The following is a 23120-nucleotide window of genomic DNA, read 5'->3' as shown; positions in this document are numbered from 1 at the left end:
CATGAGCGTCTGAACAGTAGTGAGGCCTCCTGTGGTTGAAATGGAGTAAACAGAAGGGAGAGTAATAGGGTGAGCTTTTATCTGTGTGTATCTCTGTGTGTGTGTGTGTGTGTGTGTGTGTGTGTGTTTTCCACAGAGGTATAGTTGAATATGTCAAATTAGAAGAGCTGTATAAAGACAAAATTGGTGATTTGGTCACTCCGTGTTTTATTCTGCATATTTCATATAGTTTAATGACGGCTGGTGGGACTGCAAATTGTTGCAAACACTGGATTGCAAATTGTTGCAAACACTGTAGAAATCAGTGTGAAAAACACTTAAAAATTAAAACTAAATCTACCATATGATCCAATTATAGCACTTCTTGCACACAACCAACATTCTATTACAGAGATACTTGCTGGGCCATAACTGTTGCTGCTCTTTTCACAATGGCTATGAAACAAACAACATGCCTGTCCCTCAACCAATGAATAGATACGAAAATATGGAGCATTTGTCCAGTGGAGTTCTCAGTTACAACAAAAATGAAATCGTGAAATCTGAAGATAAATGATGGACCTATAAACTATTATGCCAAGTGACGTAACACTCAGAAAGCCAAGCGACCTATGTTCTCTGTCATTTGTGGACCTCAGCTCCATATTCTTAGACATGAGTATATATCCTAACGTAGCCTCAGGAATCAGGACTATGGAAAGAACCCACGGGGGTAAAGAAGAAGGAGGAGCCCAAGAAGAGGGGGTAGTAGGAGACTACTGTTGTGGGGCAGGGAGGAGGGAAGATGTGTTCCACTTCAACTGTAGATGGAATACAGAGTGAGACACAAGGGGACGAGAAGAGCGATAATGTTTAGGTGATGTGAAACGTATTAGGTTAAAAACATACTGAAAAATACACAGTCAGTCCATCCAGCTGAAAAGTCTATGAACCACAACAACGACTAGCCCAGCAATAACATCCACTCATGCGGTAGAGGCACTTTTGTCTTGGTACGGGGGTAATCTACAGCTGTCTAATTAGACTTAAGGCACACCAATGGAAAGGAACACATGCATGGTACTGTAAACACAGCCGAATACATATGGTTGGGAAGGTCATAGTTCCTAGATGAAAACAGCATATTTTTTCATATTCCTAGACCAATGTAATTTTTTACTATATTCTAAATCCCTTATATTTGCAGACAATTATCCCTCTCACCATTCATCAAAGAAGCTTCCTTTTGCAGCAGATAGAGACTCTTACAAAGTTCCACAGCTGCTCAAATACAGAAAATAATTGTCTATGAGTTGCTCAGCCCTAAGTGACATATTTATAATGCAACCTCTGTACCTAAGGCTCAGAGAGCATACTGAAATAGGGAGCAGAAAGAATATTAATTCACCTCTTAACTCTCACCAGGGAAACTTCCTCATTCAACAGATGGTAGCTAACTCACAAATCCACACCTGGCCAAAGTGCAGAGAGCAAGAGACTTCAGAGAACTTATTCCTGAGTAGGACACCTCTACCAAACCTCTGCCAGCTAAGGCTCAGGGGTCATTGCAGAATAAGGAGAAGAAAGATTGCAAGAGCCAGAGGTGCTTGATGACCACAGGAAACATTTTTCCAGAAAGCTGCGAAGTTGCTCGTATGAATTTGTTGCAATGGTAACAACATGCACAAGAACCATGCAAGCTCAAACCACACAAAATCCTAGCATAGAAGTTTGGAAGTGGATAAGAAGTTCCAAACTTAGCTGAGGAAGAGTTGGCAGTGATAATTTCCAGGGGAGGGAGAGTTTTGTTTTGTTTGGACTTGATTTTTTTCAATGTATTTTTTAAGGGTGTGGTGCTAGCTAGGTTAACTAAGCTCTTATGGATGGATGTACACTGAAGGTCATATGTGTACCCAAACTTGACTTTATAAGCAAGGAGGGTACTATTAGAGGGGTGTAGATAGGGGAGGGGATCTAATTATAATCATGTTATTGTACGAAATTTTCAAAAAAATCACTATAGACATTCAATCCATAAAAAATAATTTTAAAGATGATTTTTGGTGTTTCGTGGCTGATATCTTTTAGATGAATTTACCTACGTAATTTCAACTTCCCTTTTGCTCCAGTTTCCATAGTGAGGAAAAGGCATCAATGGCAAACTACCTCCCAGGAGTATTTTTGAACATGAGTTAATGTTTGTAAAGCCTCCACAGGAGTGGGGCTGAATAATGAAGTGGAATCTCAGTGTTGCAGAATCACTCTTGTTTTTCTCATTGCTCTCCAAGAGGCTTCATGCCAACTGTTTCCACTGCCAGACTAAGGGGGTTCTCTTTTAATTTTTCAGAGAAAACTGAGCATTCTTGAACATCTGGGGCTCACCTTGGCATAGATCCAACAGTGCTTCTATGGAATCCGGTACATGAAATGTGATGGAAAGAAACACAGAGGAATTCATATGCGATTTTAGCCCTGCTCTGTCAATTCAGAGTTTAGCTTACATATACACCTATAAAGACTAGGAGAATATCAATGACACATCTGAGAGTTGCTGAAGTTTTTAAGTGAGAATATTTTACCTCAAATAAAATCTCATTAAACTGTGTTATGAGAAATTGGTCAAACAGAATGGGATTTGTTTTTGGGCAGATCTATTTGGTTTAGTTTTCCATATATGTCATGTCCAAGAAATGCTCATGTATGTATAAATGTATAAAACATCTCTTAAAAACATCTACTCATTCATTTATTCAAAAATGTGCTTGAGGTTTTTCTTTGGGGTATTTGAATGTGTTTGTGTGCGTGTTCATGTGCACATGCATGTGCATCCACATGTGAATGTGGACCTGTGTGTCATGGCATGTACGTAGAGATCAGAGGATAAACTCATGTACACATTCTACTGTTTTAGATGGCAACACTTGCTGTTTTCCTGCTGTGTATGCCAGGCTAACGTCTGCAAGCTTCAGGGAACTACCTTTCCTTTATATCCTGTCTTCATGTGGGAACACTGGGATTCCACATGCTCACACTGTGTTTCCACATGCTCACACTATATACCAGTTTCTTTTTTTAATGTGGATTCTGGGAATTTGAACTCAGGTCCTCATGCATGGGTGGCAGACTCTTGCCCACTTAGTCACCTCCTCAGCACAAGTTTCTTCTTTTGAATCAAATGGTGCTGTGGGTGCTGTGGAGAACAAAGGCAATGAAATCCATGGTGTGAGTGTTCTAAAAGCAGCTATACAGTCTGGAATAACCTGGGGCTATATTTCAACATCCCCTGTGCCTGTCACAATGTTGATCCTTGTCATTCAGAGCTAGTTTGATGAGGGAAAGACGCACGGTGCTCATATTTACCAAGAATGTTCATGCACAGCTAATATTTTCATCTGCATTAATTACTTTTGATGACCTTGGTACGGGGCCATTACAGGGCAATTGGAATTAAGTTTCTCTATTTAAATAGGGAATTTTCTTTTGAGGATTAAAGTATGTCTAACAATACAATATAGGTTATAGTCATAAATATAGATTTACAAGAATAGTTGAGATTTTTTCCAGTTTCAGGAAACTAAGTTTTATAAATATTAACTGAGAAAACTTGGAATAAAAATTAGAAACAAATCACATTACATTGACTTAGTGAGACAAGAAGGTTGTTGAATATTTATGAATCAAACTGCTCTGTAGAACATTCCTAAAAGTCCTTTATGATGGTGTTTCACACAATAGCTACACATGCACATGGAGTATGTGAAATGTGGCCAAGGAGAGCTGATGTCTTCATTTTACTTCAGATTTGTTTTTCTTTAAAAATGTTTAATTAATTTTTGTTCTATGTATATGAATATTTTACCTACATGTATTTAAGTGCACCATGTATGTGCAGTGCCTGTGGAGGCCAGCAGAGGGTGCTAAATCTCCTGGAAATGGAGTTAAGGACAGTTGTTAGCCTCCATGTGGCTGCTGGGAACTGAGCCCAATTCCTTTACAAGAGCAGCAGTGCTCTTAAGCTCTGAGCCATCTCTACAGCTCCTTTATTCTAGGTTTAAACAGCCATCAATCCTCTATTACACCTACAGCACTAGAAAAATATGATTAATTATGAGATGTATTTCAAAAATTCTTAGGTGATGTTAGAATGCTAGCCACACTTTAGAAGTGATTGATGACCATTTGTCTGCTAAGAACAGGAAAGATGCCAAGTGGGGCCATGACGGTGGTCCAAGTACATCCCAAGACTAAAAGGGTAAAAGACAGACTTTGGCTCTGCTTCCCTGGGCCTGCACGACCCGCAGGCCTCGCTCTCTCCCACCTGCAGGCCTCTCTCCCACCCGCAGGCCTCTCTTGGGAGTAAGTCCATTGTGCACTCTGAACCTTGACTCCCCAAGCCTCATTCACCTTCCTATCTCCCCCGCCAGTCTCTCCTTCTAGCCTGGGTCCTGTCCAATTCCTTGTCTTGGGGCCCCAGGCACCTGGGGAACCACCACTGTGCATCCACACCAACTCAGTTCCTCCTCTGCTCCTCAGGGGCACTCTGGACCTGGTCCTGCCCTCACCTCCATCTGCTTCCCTGGGTCTGCACAACCCACCAGCCTCTTTCCTGGACACCTGGCTGACCTTTCTGCTTCCTGAACCTTTGCATCCAGACCAACCCAGTTCCTCCTTGCAGTCCCCAGGAGCTTGTGGGGCCGCCTCCCACCCCCATTTCCCTTTGCATCTCTGGGTAGCATGGCCAGCAGCTGCCCTAGACCAGAATCTTTCCTGGGCCCAGCTTCCAGGCCAGCCCAACACCCAAATTCCTGAGATCAAAATATTTCCTGGAGGGTTCCAGACCTTAGAAGAAAGCCTGAGAGCATCAGATCCTCATCTGACTTGGGCCTCTGTGGGAACTCCTGAAGACAAAAGCAATCTGGCTACTCCGACATAAAATCAAGAGATAACTGGAAGCTTAGAGGAACCAGCTTTTAATACCCAAAAAGTAAACCACAAAAACACATAAAGTTCACAAAAAGAAGCAGACTGAAACTTGAAGGCTTGAGTCTCACACAAGAATCAGAAACTACAAAAGAAATTCACATGTCAAAATCACAGAGAAAAAAATAACATGAAAAACCAAAATAACATATCCCCAACAAATACCAATAGTCCTCTAGACGAGTACAATGAGAACCCCCTAGAGATAATGCAGGACATGGAACTCAAAAGAACAATTATAAACATGATGAAATAATTCAGTGAATTTAAAGAACACACAAAAAAAGAAATAAAATACTGAAGGAAGATAGGGATAAACTTCTAAATGAGAGATAAATAATGCCTAGCTAGTTTTAAAAACCAGAGGGAACCATATTGCTCTAACAACCTACTGACAAATTATACATAACAGATCAAGGAATATATGTATAGGTAAGGTTTAATCTGAGAATAATTGGTCTTTTCCCAAGATTTATCTACATGACACACAGTAATTAAAAGTACCAGACTAGTGGAATTAACCTTCTTGGATTTTTAACACACATACTTTAGGCCTATAATAATTTGGTCACAGGGACATAAAGGACAGTTTTTGCTACTTCCCCTCCTAGGTCGACTAGTTCTAGGGGAGTATGAGCATCTCTCAAAATGTCCTGTAATTGTGGTGGGTCACCTGTCCTCTTGGTCAAGGAGGCCAAGGATACCCCACCAGATGGACTTGAACCAGTGTCCAGTCTACAAAGAGGAGAGTCTCCATGCTTCCAAGCGAAGCCAGCCATGGTCAAGCAGGACCTTTGACTTACCTTCACATAGGCAGAACTGGTAAAAGAAAGGAGCCAGGGGCTCCTCCAAAGCCCATGTGACCACTGAGGAACAGATCCTCAAAGAACCTTAAGAGTGAAAAAAATTGGTTTATCTGGGCCAACTGTATGGCCTTAAACACCCAAAAGGAAAGTATAACCAAAGATTAAAGGGGCCAATATAATTTTTTAAGAGTCCATATTTATAGCTAAAGGCTACATAACAAGCAACAATGCCAGATAGGAGATAGCTTTTTTTTTGAATTGTTGGCCAGGGTGATGAAGGGACTCCCAGATAGTAACCCAGCATAGAACTGGGAAAACGAACAGCAGACCCCAATCTTATCTAAAGGAATATTGACAACTGATTGCTGCTAGTTGAGGAACAGCTGACCCTCCTAAAACAAAGATCTCTAGATAGGCTGACTAGATTCACCAGATGGACAAGTAGTGGGGAATGGCTGGGGGTGCCAACAACACAGCAGCCAGTAGCAGGGTTATCAGACTATAAGGGCTCTAGTGGGGGGGAGGGAAGCTATGGGAGGGTGCCATCTGGGAAGTGGGTGCATAGTTGAATAAGATGGTTTTGGATGTTCTGTGTGATGTACACACACACACACATTAAAAATGTATTATATTTAAGGAGGAAGCTAGGAAATATTCATCATGTTAATTAGTAGAGGTGATAAACATTACCATTGAAATCTAACCGATGACTTCATAGACATACACAGGTGCCAAGGATCCATGTGCAACCGATTATTACTAATAATCAGATACATACAGATTAGAAATGCATGCACCAACATTTAAGTGTTAGCAGCAAAAACAATGAGTCTTTCTTCAATGAACAGTATATTCTAAAATGAAATGGAGATCTTTTTTAAAGGTTAAAAAATCATTCAATTTTATGTCTTACAGGGCTTACACTGAGCTCAATATTGTATAAGTGTATTAATTCAACTGTGAACCTAGAAACTTGCAGCCACTTGTGAAAGAAATGTACTCTTGCTCTGGAGTGTGTTACTGAATATGTTAAAGCTGTAATGAAATGCTTCTTCTAATCATGTAGTTATTAAAAAAAACCTAAACAACAACAGAACAAACAACCCAATCCAAAACTGGACAAAGGAATTATACAGGGAGAGAGTTCTGAAAATAAGGAACAAATATAATGCTACTGACCATCAGAGAAATGAAAACTACATCGAGAGTCCATTTTATCCCAGTCAGAATGGCAGTCATTGAAAAATAAACAATAAATGTTGGTGAGGATGTGGGGAAAAGGGAATCCTTATACAGTGCTTATGGTAATGCAAACTAGTCTAGACACTGGGGATATCAAATAAAGGTTGCTGAGAAAACTAAAAATAGACTGCGCATATGACCCAGTGACACCTGGGCATTTATCCAAAGGATGCCAAATTAACATAGTACAGAGACACTTGTGTACCAGTGCTTATTGTAGCACTGTTCACAGTAGCTAAGTTGTAGAATCAATGCAGTTATCCATCAGCAGAGTCACGTTGCTTTCAGGAGAATGGATGCAACTGGAGTTCATCATATTAAATAAATTAAACCAATCTTCAAATGATAAAAAAAAATAGACTTTGGTTTAGATTATAATTTCAAAATGAACACTGGAGAACTGAAAACCTCTTTATCAAAGAGTGGTGAAAAACTGAATTTCCACATGTAGAAAAATGATACTAGGTCCACATCTCTCACTCTGTACAAAAATCAAATAAAAATGGATCAAATACTGTCATGTAAAATGCTAACATTTGAAACTGCTAGTGAAAAACATTCCTTGTGTTTACATAGAAATGGATTTTCAGATACAGATTTCATGATGCAGGATTTATCCTTCAATATTTAGAAATGGGATTAAATGAAATGAAATAGCTTCTGTTCAGCAAAGGAAACAAACACCAGAGCAAAGAGACAGTCTACTGAATGGGAAAATATTTTCTATCTAAGCACAGATCTGGGGATCAATAACTAGGATGTATAAAGTGCTGAAAATAATAACCCAGACCTCAAATAATTCAATCAATAAATGGGCTGACACACTGAAAAGACAGTTCTCAAAATAAAAATATATAAATGGGCAATTAATACTTGATAACAAGTGTTCAGTCTCACTAGGAAAAGAGAAATATTAAACAAAATGCTTTGAGATTCTACCTCATCCCAATCAAAATGGCTTTTGTCAAGAAAACAGATGTCAAAAGTGCTGGTGAAGTGTGGAAACACTGGAATGCTGGTGCATGGCCAGTGGGAACGTAAGGTGTTCTAGACACTATGAGATCGCTGTGATGGTTTCTCTCACAATTAAAAATAGACTACCATGTGACCCAACCACATCCCCGAAAGACACTGAGCCCACATTATCATAGAGGTACCTGAATATTCTTGTTTCTAGCCAAACGATGCATCATAGCCAGGAAATGAAGCCAGCCTAGATATCCATCATACACAACAGAATTCAATGCAATCATAAAAAATGACGTCATGTGTTTCCTAGAAAAATGAATGGAACCAGAAATCAGTATGTTAAGAAAATGATCCTGATGCAGGACAAATATTACGTTTTATGTTAAATTTAGAACATAATATAAAATTATATATGTGTGGGTATATATGTATTCTCTCTCTCTCTCTCTCTCTCTCTCTCTCTCTCTCTCTGTGTGTGTGTGTGTGTGTGTGTGTGTGCACGCACAGGAAATGAAATTAAACGGGATCCTGAAGGGCTCTTAAGGGAGGACAGAAGAGAAATGATAATAGAGTATATGTTCTAAGAAAGCAGAAAGAAGAGAACCGTGGCCAGGGATAAGAACATGTTAATTCGAAATATGAAAGGGGCACAGGGGAGCTGTGGAGGAAGGGATAAGTAAAGGCAGCTATGTTGACATATTGGCATGTCATAATGGGCTGTAATGGGGCCCATTACTTTATATGTTAACTGAGAGAAATATTAAACAACTAGGAGCAGAGATTAGCTTGCTCCAACCACCCAGTGCAACAGAGATGATGACATCCACCCCCATATCTTAAGGTTCCTATGAGACTTAACTGAAATCACTCAAATCCAAAGTCCTGTGTGCATGTGTCTATCATCACTACACTGTCACCATCTAATCTATTGTTTTGGGTGCAGACGGGAAATCCATGATCTGAAAATAAGAGCAAAAACTGGCAATGGGTTTTCAAATTTTCAAATAGTGTGACTTGTTACCTGCTCAGCCAATCCTGCTTCCCAAGATGCTAGTTGCTCACTGAATGGCTCTCTACTGAAAACTTTTGATTTCTCAAGTCCTGGATTAAATAACTTACCCTAAATATTGACCCGAAAGCTAGTGAGAAAAGTAAAACCAACTAATCTTTACTAGAAATTGTGTGGCGCAGACATTGTGTTATGAGGACTGTTCTTTTTGTTTCTATGTCCTTCAGCGTATTTGGGATTTTCTGACAGGTATCTTCACAAAGCATAGATCTAACAGTATTTTATAGACAAGTAAACTTGGGTTCACAGAACTTTTGGTTCTAGAATTATCTGACTGATTACTAAGCCCTTGAGGATAGAATGTAAACCAAATCCCTGATGATGGGATGCTCTGTCTTTTCCTAGGGGCACTCATTTCACATTTGTCCTCTGATACCCAAGAGAATGGACAAGGTGATTCTAGATCTCCATGTTTTGCCAGTAGCCACTGAGGCAGTAGGTGGTCCTAGCCAGCAAGTCCACATAGTTCACATAGTTCATACGGTAAGATGATCAAGAGTATAGGATTGTGAAGTAAATTCAGTATTTTGTGATCAGCTTTGAAAGATGAAATATAATAAATATGAGACTGCATTAGACACAGAAAAATAAGCAACTCTGATAATTTTGCTTCAACTTTATACATATGTGTATATATATGCACATATAAACATGCTTCTATAGAAATGTAATAAATCAAGTCCTCACAGATACATTAAATTAATGTAAATAAATTGTATGTGTGTTCTAAAATGTGGTGCAAAACACTTTTACTTTGATTATTATTAATAATACTTGAAAGTTCACCCAATCAGGACATATTTTGAAGGAATATTGTGGTCAAAGAGAGAATGCAGTCTTTGATAATAATGCTTAGCATGATAAAATGTAACATTTAAAGTCATTAAAATATCCTATAATACATAGGATTTGGGAAGCTTAAAATGATACTTTAGAAGGAGAAAATACAGTTATTAATGTCATGATAGGGAAGAGGATAGGATGAAGAGGGAGGAATAAAGCCTTGATTAGCCTGGGCGTAAAGGTTCCAGTGAGATCTGGATAACTGTGCTTGGACTCCAGTGAGTCCAGGGAGGACTGTGCTGAGAAATTCTGTGAATTTCTGTAGAAGTGCGTGCATTATTTCATCTCGCCAGGCCTTGCTTCTGAAAACACTGCTTCCCACACCCCCATCTTTATTTCCCCTTCCTCTTGACCGCTTCTGTCAACTGTCCCACATACTTAAATATCTCAGTGACTACTTCCAAACTAACCTTTCTTTAGAAGATTTCAGCGATAGTTTGGGTTACTTACCAAGAGAGAATTCTTTTTATTAAGATGGAGAATTTTTCTCCAGTGCTAAATAAACTAAGATACAAAACCATATGCACTGACAGGTTTGTGCAGCAGCTCTATAGAAGCAGAATGCACTGACACCCAGAGCGGTCAGAAGATCTGGTCCCCAGGGGATCGGGAATACTATGCTCTATTCATTCTTGATGCCTAGCTTGTATGTTTGGCCTTCGCATGCTTAGAAATGGACACCTTCTAATGTTTTATTTTACATAGAAAAAGTGAGATGAGAGATCACTTGATACACTGCATAATAATTTTAAGAACCAATACAAAGAAAAACAGAAAAGGGAAGACAGAGACAGGAAGAGGGAGCAAAGTTCAGCACAGAGTAAGACACACAGCAGGAAGGACATGTAGAAAAAATGGTGACATAAGTATCAAAACAGAACAAGCTGGTTGTCAAAATGAAAAGTAAAGAGCTGGGCAGGTAGCTCAGTGGGTTCGAACATTTGGTGGGAAAGGAGGACATAAGTTTGGGTCCAATCACCCCTGTATAAAGCGACAAGAAGTGAATGTACATGCCTTTAATGCTCCATTTTAGGATTGCAGAAATGGGGGGCGGTTCAAGGGGAATGATGCAAAGACTGATAGAAAGGAGTGCTCAACATCAGTGGCTGCCATGCGTGTGCAGTCATAAACACCTGCACAGATGTATATGCCTACCCATTTCCCCCACACATGAAATAAACGTGGAGGCAGTTTTATTTGGTTTTGAAGGTATGCAGACCATAAATTTGTATATATAACACAGTTGTCAAAGTTAAGTATCTATTAAACATGAAACCTATGTCTCAAATACTTGTGGATGATGATGTGTATGCCAAGCTTGCTCTTCTAAAGATTGCACTAAACTATTTATTTCTCTCTTCTTACAGGTTGGTGTTCCTGTGTGATTGAAAGCTGAATTGCAGAATGTGTACATCACATTGTAAAGAGAGGGTGATATTCACTTTTATGCCAGCCATTAACTAACCATAGAGAAACCTGAAGATTTAGAGGATGGATGACCACATGTGCAATGATCCTTTGTTGACAAGGTGGAAGATTGTTTAACATGCATCACACCTTGGACTAGCACATGGCTAAGAATAACTACAGAGTTAACTTACTGATTTAAGAGAGAAGGAGTTATCTATTCCAAAAGTCAGCATAAACAATAAATACAGTGTTCTTCAGTTGTTTTCAATTAACGTACTTATACTTACATTTCATTAACTGATGATATATTAGGATACTGTTAAAACAGCAATAGCAACATCTGCAGCTTTTACCCATTAGCAGGAATCTGGATGTATATGAATCTGGAAACATGTTTACATTCTTGCGTTGCCTTGTCAACTTTAGCGGGGAAAAAAAGAATAGTACTTCTTTTCAAATGGACACAGTAAAAACTTAATTTTGATATTTTTCTTCATCTGCCAGCACCTTCTAAACGCACTCACATTTTAACATGATTCCATTGATTCTCACGCATCACATTATTGGCAAACAAAGGTACCAGAGGGATGATCATGGTTTGATAGTCCCAAGCACTTATGAATGTGTGAGAACCACTGAGAATTTCAAGGTTCTACTTACACAGATATGAATATGTCCTGAGAGCTTTGTGATTCTTTGTGAAATTATCTGCAGAGGTGATCATTGAAGAATATAAGAATCTTAATGAATTTCTAAATGCACCTATAAAATGTTATTTTATTTCTCTTTCTTGAAAATATATCTAGTACTGTCACATTTGACTTATTCATTACAAGTGCTAAGCTTTAAGCCTAATGAAAATGAGTAATTTAGATAGGAATAAATTCCATTACATTTTATTATAACAACAAAATGTGGCAAATTTGTGTAGACCTACTAAGGCAATAATTCTGTCTCATACTGAGTCCATGAATACTTGCTTGAAAATTGATTTCAATTAAAGGAATAAAACTATTTGCTTTGCTTTTTGCAGTGAAAGTAGACTTTCTTGCCAATGCAGGTAATTTTTCCAATCTTCTTCCATCTTGAGTGCCAAATAGTTGTTTCTTTACCATCTTTGATAATAACTGACCCTCAACCTATACTCTGTCAGATGCCTAACTGTGGATTTCATTGGCGAGATCACCATAACTGGACTTTCTTCTATTAGCTCAGCTTTCTGATGTTAGGCTGGAACTCTGTAGGGGACACTGGGCCCCATTTACCATGAAAGGCAAGAGAAAATCATCTTCCCATTATGGAAATCAATGGACTGGCAACATTAATCTCATAAATATCCATTTGTTCATTTGGGAAGTTGACATTGAACAGTATTTAAAAATGTAGATCCAATGTGGTGTCAGATTGGATGAATTGAAGCCAATTATTGTTCAACCTGTGTAACTTTGGACAAATCACAAAGACTCTTGGGCCTCAGCTCCTTCATCCTTAAAACAGTAACAGGAAGGGTCTGTAGCTTGCAACATTGCAGTAAGGTTCAACTGAGCAAATCTGAGCATGAAATTATAGGATTCTTAAAAGAGTTACTTAGTACACCTGAGTATTTGCTGTTCTTTCTATGGATGTCACTAGTTATAACATTTTGTAATTGAAAATGTGATTGGAAGTTATAGGACTAGACAAATTCTAAGCTTTAAAATCTATGCAAGGCTGTGGGGAAATGTATGCTTATAGAAATGATTATTTTGGAATATAAGATTGATATGAACTTAATGTGTTTAAAGTGTGTATAAGATAAGTGTCAATGTTTTGGAACACCAAGTTTCACTGTGAGTTATGTTCAGTTTGCATGAAGGGATAAGTAGTGAACTAGAGAATTCGTGAATGGATAGGAACCTGAACAGGGAAGGCTTCAGGTAGCAAAACATTCTGCCTGTTTAGGAAATAGAGTAATTCATTAGTTCAGAAGTGGTTCAATGGTTTATGAGCTTTAAGTGGTGATTCTCAATGGGCAGCTATTTTACTTCAGAGTACATTTGGCCATAAGGGCAGACATTATTTTCATGATCATAGGGCATTTCTGGAATTTAGTATGGGGAAGCCAGACATGTTGCTGGATATTTCAGCTAAATGATTTCTGAGTCATTCTAGCAGAAAACCTCAGTGACAGAATGGAGCCCTGACACTAGCCGTGAAGCACACATGGGATTGGGATTAGAATCAACTTTGTGTAAGGTTGCCATTGCACTGTACTATGCTGTGAATGATGGGCATATGTAACTGATGTAACTGACCAATTGACTCCCTGGGGAACTTCAAACTTTCTTTAGCATGATTTCATTCTAATATTAATAGCAAAGTTCCCTATGTTCTTCTTGAATCTGTTTCATCAGTCATTGAAATCAGCCTCATCATCATTTAAGATAAAGATTCTGTTCTTATGGATGCTACTCCACATCCCCTTCAGGCCTGAATGTGTCTTCCCTTTCTCTCCTGGCTTTCCCTCTATCTTCAGAGGCCCCCACTCTCTCCAGCAGGTGCTCCTTCCCTGTACTCTGAGGTGTTTTCCTTCCTTGATTCCTGTGAGTCTAGGGAAAACCAAAGCAGTAGAGTCTGTTTCGTAACTATTTATTTGCCTTTCCAAGTAACTGAAGGCACAAAGAGAAGGGTGGTAGAAAGGGGAAGAAGCGCTCTGGAGGGTCCGAGCACACAGTCGCCTTGAAGGCTTTGGCTTTTTAGTTAAAATGATTTGCTAACAACACAGTCCAGGCAGAGGAAGGGGATGCAGGAGCACTTAGAAGAGGGACCAGCACAACAGCGTCCTTTGCTGTTTTTACAGAAGAAAATCAAAGTGTTGCTGATGGTCTTCAGCTTCCTGCCGATTTTGTTTTTCTAAAACGTGTGTTGATTTTCTCCACCTCACAGATTCATAAATGGTATTAAAAATGAACGGCATGTCTTATTTAAATTAAATGTCAGGTGGTTGATAGGTTTCATAATACTTTTTTAAAATTTACTGACATTCTTACTTGATTTTATATTAGAGGCATGCAAAACACGGAATGCCAAAATCCAGAACCAAGAGTGCTCACTGAATGCATGAATAATGACGCCCCTACCTTTTAAATATTAAAAAGAACAGGGTATCATGTTTGTTATGGCTTTTCCAAAAGCTACACAAACTAAATAACACCAAGTTTCTAAAAATTACCCTAGATAGAAATGTCACCTTTGACTTCACAGTTCATATTCTTGACGCTTTTAAAAATTTATTACTACATTTAGTGTGTGTGTGTGTGTGTGTGTGTGTGTGTGTGTGTGTGCCTGCCACAGCATGTATAGAGGCAAGAAAACACCTTGTACTTGTTTGTTCTCTCCTTCTACTGTCTAAGTTCCAAGGATCAAAGTCAGGTCTTCAGACTTGGCCACAAACACCTTTCCTTACGGAGCCGTCTTGCTCTCTCTGTTCATGTCTTTTTAATTGAGATAACTGTGAGTAATACCACATACTTTGCTGATTGGGAAAGTAAACACTGCTTTGTATAGGGGCATAAAAAGTAGGCAGGAGGTTGTACTTTATTATATAGCCCATTACAATCCACTTGGGGTGAATGTCAACCTTTCAAAATGCCACACTCCATGGGGGGGAGAGTTGTTTCATTTTCTCAAAATAGCTTCTCATCCGTTTTAAAGGCCCAGAAGAGTGAAAAAATGCTTCGTGTGTCTGAAGGTACACAGTTTCCCTCCCAGCGTTTTCCTTTGCCCAGGCTAGGCTTCCCTTGCTGGAATGGCTTAGATATTATTCATTTCTAAGTGGTTTACTGCCACCCACTTGATTACTCTAAAACAGAACCCCTGCACTGATTCACCCCCACCTGGAAAGCATTCAGTTGACCAGAAGGAAGAAGCAACCTCACGTCGAAGAACTAGACCAGTTTATCGCCGCAGGTGGACAATTCGTGTTGTTTTCTCTCTGTGGATTTCACCCCAAGCTGCTCCACGTGGTCAGAGGAAGCGCTTTCGTTTTTTGCTAGCCTTAGAGGAGGATGCCAGCCACCTGCACAGAACTGTGTGCGTTTCCACCCCTGTGAGTTACCTCTGTCGAATTTCCTTTTTCTTTTATCTTTTTTTATTTTTCTTTCGTTCTTTTTTTTCTTTTCAATGCCTGCTGACAAAACCTGAAAAAGCAACATCCATCCTTAATAGACGGAGCACCCTGATCCCAGCAGGGTGGCACAGGCTCACACAGGTTCATTTGGCTCCCAGAAGAGCACTCCGCACCAGGAGCAAACAGTGAGAGACCTTCGCTGCATCTCAGATTCCACCTACTCCTCCCTGACATTTTTCTTCAAAGTGGCTGGGGGTTGGCCGGGTCGCATAAATATGGTGTTGTTGCATGTTAAAATATTTTCAAAACCTGTTATAGACTGAGTTCACCTTTTCCATTAGCGAAAGATATAAAAGACAGCTCAGCACAAGGCAGATGCGTCCCAGGAACAGATTCGGCCTCCAGGCACAAAAGAGGTCCACAGAGAGCAGCAATGTAGGCCGGTGGGGTTTTATTTGTGCATAGGGTGTCCCACTAGGTGATTTCCCCCGACACTTTCTCAATCGATCTAATTGCCTCTCTGTGCCCCTTGTATAAATGGAATTGGGTGTTGGGCTCTGCCCAGAAGTATGGAAAGAACGAAATTGTTGGTTGATGGGGGGAAGAGTTAGCATCCCAACTTTCTTTGATATTTGTGTTATAACAGGTAGATGAAACTTACTGCTGGACAAAAAGGCATAAAAGTCTCAAACTAGGGGTTTTATCTTCCTCCTTCTCCCATTCTTGAGGCCCAGACATCATTTTCATATTCCGTATTTTCCTGAGCTAAAGTAATTTCTATTCTAGTTCCGGCACTAAGAAATGGAATGAGATTCTATAGGCCATATTACACACACACACACACACACACACACACACACGAAATTCTGCATTAAATGGATTGGAAGTGGTAGGGAAATGCAGAGAGGGTGTGGGACCTACGTACCATGAAACTACACTGTATGAAAATCAAAAAAATTCATTTAAAAAAGAAAGGAAAAGAGGGGCTGGTAAAATGGCTCTGCTGAGCCTAACAACCAGAGTTAGATCCCTGGCACCTACATGGTGTAGGAGATAACCGACTCCTAAAAATTTGCTTCTGACTTCTGCACATGTCCACATACATACCTATACACATAAATGGGTAAATAATACATTTATGCAATAAAATAAAATGTATAAAAATAAATGAGAAGACCTATTCAAATATGTTGGTGCATGCCTATAATCCCAGTCCTTCAGACTGACGTCCGAGGACTGCAAGGTGAGGCTTGCCTGGGATGCTTAGCAACATCATGTCTTAAAAACTATGAGAAAGCCTTAATAGTGTGTTAAAGGCCTTCCCAGTGTCTCATTCAGGCATTTAACAAATATTCCTGAACCTATGCTATCATTCAGGTCTTTAACATTTTTTTTTAACTCACCCTTCTGGGAAAATGAACCTACAGGCTGATAACCATGTTACCTGATTAAACTCATTTCTGAAAGACAACTATTTTATGTTTGCTGTCAACTCTGGTTCCAGAATTTTATATAGTCACATAAATCATGTGTATACACTGTAACAAGACTGAGATTACTCGGGGGAGCAAAGGTCTCCAGGAGGTGGTGGAGACAAGAGGGAGAAGAGTGAGAACAGGACTGCATGGAACTATGTTCAACAGAGCATTTCCCTGTACAGTTTCTATAGATAACTGTTTTTAGTGAGCTTGTTTAATTTCACACATTTCTAATCAAACCCAGATCCCCCCATCCATACCTCTCCCTATCCCCTCGCTGAACCCTATGCATTCTGCCATACATGCCAAGTCCTATGCTTTCAGGTGTTTGTACTCAAATGTCCTTCAGTGTAAATGCATCCACTGGAGTCTAGTCAGTCCATCCAGTGGTTGGATGTAAGTCATACTCTCCCTCACCCAGCAGTAATCAGTCTCATATAGTTCTCAGTCTAGTGCCAGCCTTCCACCTATTTCTCTCCTCCTCTTAAGGTCTGTGTTTGATTGAATTGACATGGGCTCTGTACTTGATGCCACCATTGCCACAGTTAACATGAGCAAGCTTCCAGTGGCCTGGAAGCCTCCACTTCCTGGTGTTCAGCCAGCCCTGACTCTTAGAATCATTCTGCCTCCTCTTCTGCAGTGGTCCCTGAGCCGTGGGTGAGTGAGGCTCCGTATAGGAGCCCCATCCTACATTTTTCAGTCTCTTATTCTCCAAAACTTGGCCAGTTGTGGCCTTCTATCTGTGTGAATCACATTCTAATGTACAAGGAAGCCTCACTGCTGGGAGTTGAGGGATGGAGTAGCCCTCTCTCTACTCCTATGTTACATGAGCCTCAGGTATAGAGATCTGACTGTAGATGTGTCACCTAATACTGGGCGTCTCCCAGATGAATGTTCTCTGTGCCGGACCAGATGTGCAGCTCTGCGGCAGCCTCCATCTCATGCAAAAAGTAGCTTCTTTGATGAGTGCTGTACAGCATGCTTGGCTGTAAATGTAAGGATAGATATTTGCATATATTAAGAAATTTCTTTTTTCTTGAGATATGGAAGAAATAGGGTTCTCTCTGGGATCTGTGTCCTCCCCTGCCATGTGCATTTGACTGAGTTTACAGTGCCATCCAAGAGTTCCCTCCCATTGAGGGGGCTTTAAGTCCAATCAGATAGCTGTTGATTTTCCCCCACATAAGAGTGCCACTACTGCACCGACAGAGGTAGTTTGCCATGCCGGTCATTATGGTTATTAGACTTTAGGGCTGGGACGGACCATTGATTGATACTCTTCCTTGTCTGTTTGCATATCTGTGCCTTGGAAAGGAGGGAGAAGGGAAGCCTAATGGGAGAAAAAAAAAGTGTAGATGAGTGAATCTTCCGGGGCTAAGAAAACTAGAGGGAAAAATGATGCCCTCGAAACCCTGTGGAAAATGCACAGAGTGTCTGAACATTAATGCATATGTATACCTGGGAGCTGCTTAGTAGGGATGGCAGTGACAGAAATAAGAGACCTCTCTTAGGGTAGTAAGTGGAGGTGGTCCAGGGGACTCTCAAGATAACACAGGATATTATCAAACCTCTTGGTTATCTCCCAGAACTAGTAGATAAAACCCTGCTGTTGAGGACAGGACATACTTGGGGTACAGGACTGGAAACAGTGGAGTGGGAATTGACCCAGGACAAATTTTAAAAACTTAGCCTATTACCTCTAGTTTTTCAGCACACTACTTTTTCCTGTTACTATAAATAGCTCCAGATTTGACACGTAGTGTTTGCGATGCCTTGGTATCTCTTAAGAAGTGACAATGCAGTTTCCCAGTTTTTTGACAGAAGTTGAAAGATCAAGAGTTTTGAGTAGTGTTCTGGTGATGAGAACACTCACTGTAAATATATTAAAATTTGGCATCTCTTTAGTCCTAAAATGTTTGTAAAAATGGTCTAGAAATTAACTAATGAATATTATAAAATAAATTATTCAATTTAAGCCAGGCACATTGGCACAAATGTATAATTCCAGCTGCCAGGATTGAGAGGCAGTTTGCCACAGATACAAGGTCAGCCTGGGTATTTCGACAGATATTGTCTCAAACAGAAGAAAATATGAAAAGCAATCACTCATCCTGGTATATCAAAAAATCTCTTTATATAGATTTATTTGATAATACAGTACATTTTAAAAATATTTTCACTTTTTGTTGATTTGCATGCATGTGTGCTGTGGGGGAATCTGCATATGATGCGGATCCCCATAGGGGCCAGAAGACTATTGGATTCCCTGGAGCTTCAGTAACAGGCAATTGGTTGTGAGCCACCTGTGAGGGGCGCTGGGAACTGAACTACCGTCCACAAGAGCAGCAAGAGTTCCTAATTCGGAACCAAGGACACATTTAAATGCCGAAATCACATAGTTTATGTCAAAAAGACAAAAGACTTGAATTTATTGTCTTCTTCTCTTAGAAATGTGTTCATAATACTGGTTCTGAATAATATGTATTACAATGACTGTCTAGTTAACACTAAAACTTTCAATTAGTTCACGCAGAAAAATAAAATAATTTAAAAATAAATGTCAATTATAAAGTTCTATTGCCAGATTTTTTACAAAGAATCATTTTGCATAAAACTTTAATTTTCAAATTGAAATTTGAAATCTTCCCATGAGTAGCAAAGAAACAGGTCAGAACACGGTGAGTGAATGCAGAATTGTTTTTCAGTGTGGGAGACAGAATCCAGACTTTGACTGAAGTCAGGCAAAGGCTCTAGGGTACAAATCTTACCTCTAGAAATTTTTTTTCTAGAATTTTTATCAGTCTTACTAATGAATCTAAAAATGACTGCTGTTAATAATTTGGAATATCATTTTCCCTAATTTTAATGCACATTTAGTATGTTCTACTCAGTTGATGTGAAGTTTTAAAGAAATATCATACATGAAAGGAAGAAATCACAGGTCCAACAAAATGTGAAACAGAAGCAGTGATTTCATGACCTTATATAAGGACAACTGTTTCATACGTTGTTACTCTTTAAATATTTTTCACTTATTTAATAGATTATCCCCCAATAAAGTTTTGGAATTTTGTCAATATCTACCATTTTAAAAGAATCATCTGCCAACATCTACCAGAGGAACTAGTGTCATTGCTTTTTGGTTATAAAACAACAGCTATTAAGTGATTTAGCATTAGAAAAAGTGAAAACCCTTTGCCATTATTGATTAAATCTCAACATATGTAAACTTCACTATTTGAATCATGTGTGAAGATTTTGTGTATGTACGCATGTGTATATGTTCATGTATGTAGGTTTCTATGTAGCTGACTGTGTATATGTGCATGTGTGGTTAAATGTGCTTATGTGTATATGTTCATAGGAAATTCAGAACTCTTCCGGATAAATAAAAAAAGAACTAATGTATTTTGCTTAGGTTTTAATTTCATCATTGATGTCAATCACTAAAACTGAACTAAGTTTCCACTCACACTCATTAAGACCAGATAAGGAAATGAGGTAATTAAAGATATGCTTCAATCACCTTTGAATGAATGTTTTCAAAATATTTAAAAGTAGCAAAATTTGAAGAGAGGTTAAAGGTCTAAGTGATTCGATTTGTTTTCACAAATAGTCAATTCAAAATAGCAGAAAGAAAGTTGTAAAGCATCTTACGTTTAATTTCCAAATCTGGTCATCTTGTCATGTTTTTAGCTTTTATATTGAGCTCATTTATGAAAATAAAGCCCAGTAACAACGTTCTGCATAGGATTCGTGATCGTTCTGAGGATGACAACCGCCCCCACACTTTGTAACCTCTTTTTCGTTGTCCAAGTGTGTCACATCCACACCTGTTACTGTGTTCCTCACAAGGGGCTCAACCTTGTGACAGACACCTTCCCACTGAATTTGCAATCTAAAGACTTACTGAACTATAAAACTCATTAGCTAAACTATTTTGGAGTGATATTTACACAACTATAGTTATTTTTTTCCATTCATTTTTCCATGTTTGCATTTAGACTCTTTATCCAGTTTAATTATTCTTTTTATTTTAGCACTAACTCAATTTCCCTGTAAAAGTCCAATGGCAACCTTGGATAATTCTCCAATATTTTGACTTGTGCGTTATTTTTCTTTCTTCTTAAATATGTAAAACTACGGCACACCATTTGTGTTACAATCTACTGTAGTTACACTCAATGGATTATAGTGATTCTAATAGTTTTTGTATCCTTGTTTCTTGACTCTGTATATATTTACAGCTTTTATTATGCTCAACATGTTTATGATATTTTACATAGCTCTATTTATTCATCTGTATTTCTGTGTAGATATTTTCTTTTGACAGATTTTCAAGGTCGCTAACCTCTATCCAACTCTGTTTGGTTCTGTTATTACTTTATTTTTACTTGATATAGACTGTCCCTGAGTTACAATGGTTTTACCTGCAATGTTTTTCACTTTATTATGCAGCAAAAAAGCAATAGAAATAATAGGGAGAACACTTTGAGTTTTGAAATCTGTCTTTTCCTGGGTTAATAATACATTTAGAGAACATTCTCATAGTTCTGGTCAGTGACAGAGAGCCGTGCTCTTTAAGCTGCAGTCTTGAGAATGAATTGCTTTATTTTTAGAAAACGTCAGTCATTCCTCTTAAAGTGTTTAAGTGAGGAGGAGCATTTTATGGAAGCTAATCTTCTTCAAGGCAACGGGACAGTTATATCCAATCTTCGCAAATACTATCATAGCAACATCTAGACTCAGGTTTAAAAGCAGCCAAGCCAAAATAATCTAGCCAAATTGACACATAAAATTAAACATAACACTAGACAAACTAAGCTACAAGTATTATATTTGAGAAAAAAGTCAGTGATGCACATGCTGATATCTAAAATGTCTACCAAAATCTTCATTAAAATGTGGATCTATTAAGATAGTAAGAGATAAAGAATAATAAAAATTAAGACATATACATATTGAATTAATTAACACAGAAAATTTAGGGAAATATTAAATACGCAGCAAAAGAATACATAGAAACTAGTGATTATACTTATGTAGAAGATCACATAGTCTATTCAGAAGACTATTTTTAGTAGTTACTTTCATAACTGGAGCACATTCACATGAAAAACTATATAAATATAATGATTGTGGTAGCTTAAGCTTAAGACAAAGGATGACAATAAAAAGAACCAATGAAAGAATTAAAGGAGGAATGGGAAGAGAGGGAAGGAAGGAAAGAGGGAGGGAGGGAGGAAGGAAGGCGGGAGGGAGGAAGAAAGGAAGGAAGGAAGGAAGGAAGAAGGAGGGAAGGAAGAAAGGAGAAAAGAGGGAGGGAGGGAGGAAGGAGGAAGGAAGGAGGGAGGAAGAAGGAGGAAGGAGGAAGGAATGAAGGAGGGGGAGGAGGAAGGAAGGAGGAAGGAAGGAAGGAGGGAGGAAGGAGGGAGGAAGGAAGGAGGAAAGAGGAAGGAAAGAGGAAAGAAGGAGGGGTTATAGAAAGAATGAATGAAATGAAAGAAAAAATGTTACAAGTTGACACAAATATACTGATTTGAGATAGCGCATTTTTACAAAGGAATCATTACATATAAACCTTAAAACCTTATCACAGAAGAGAAAATTTTTCAGAAAGTTGTAATTAATGAAATGTTAGTGGTGAATATATTAAGGGAAATATACTCAAGATCATTGTGATGACATTATATTAAAGACCATGTTAACAAAATATATTAACAGCTTTGATTACCACATACACAGTCCACACAAAATATTACATATATCTATGTCAGCATAACTTTGAGTAGCACCAGAGGAAATATGGAAATCACGGCTGGAATGAATCTGCACTGATGATTATTATTCAATAACTAATGGATGGGGTTTGAAATCAGAAAGGACACACAGCTCAGGGCACGCCAGTGAAGTGTCCCAGAGAAATTTAAGAGGGCTAGAAGAGCCTCTTTGAGTGTGGAGAGCACCATTCCTTGGAGTGGGGTCCTGGCATGAATGAAAAAAGAAATGGGGAAGTCCACTGACTAACTGAGTTCCTCTCTGTTTCTTCAACTGGATGTAGCACGGCAGACAATTCGTGCTCTTAACCCCCGTGAATGCATTCTCAAGGTGATTCTAAATCAGCCTTTCACTCCTTAACTCGTTCTTCTCAGGTGTTTTGTTCCAACAAGGAGAAAAGCAAATAATACAGCTGATGAAGTTCCAGAGAAGACTTTTCCTCTTCACAAAGTATGCAT

The sequence above is a fragment of the Nannospalax galili genome, unplaced genomic scaffold, assembly GCF_000622305.1.
Source record: "Nannospalax galili isolate Female #2095 unplaced genomic scaffold, S.galili_v1.0 scaffold9, whole genome shotgun sequence".
NCBI lineage: Eukaryota > Metazoa > Chordata > Mammalia > Rodentia > Spalacidae > Nannospalax > Nannospalax galili.
Note: the sequence above shows the minus strand (reverse complement) of the source record.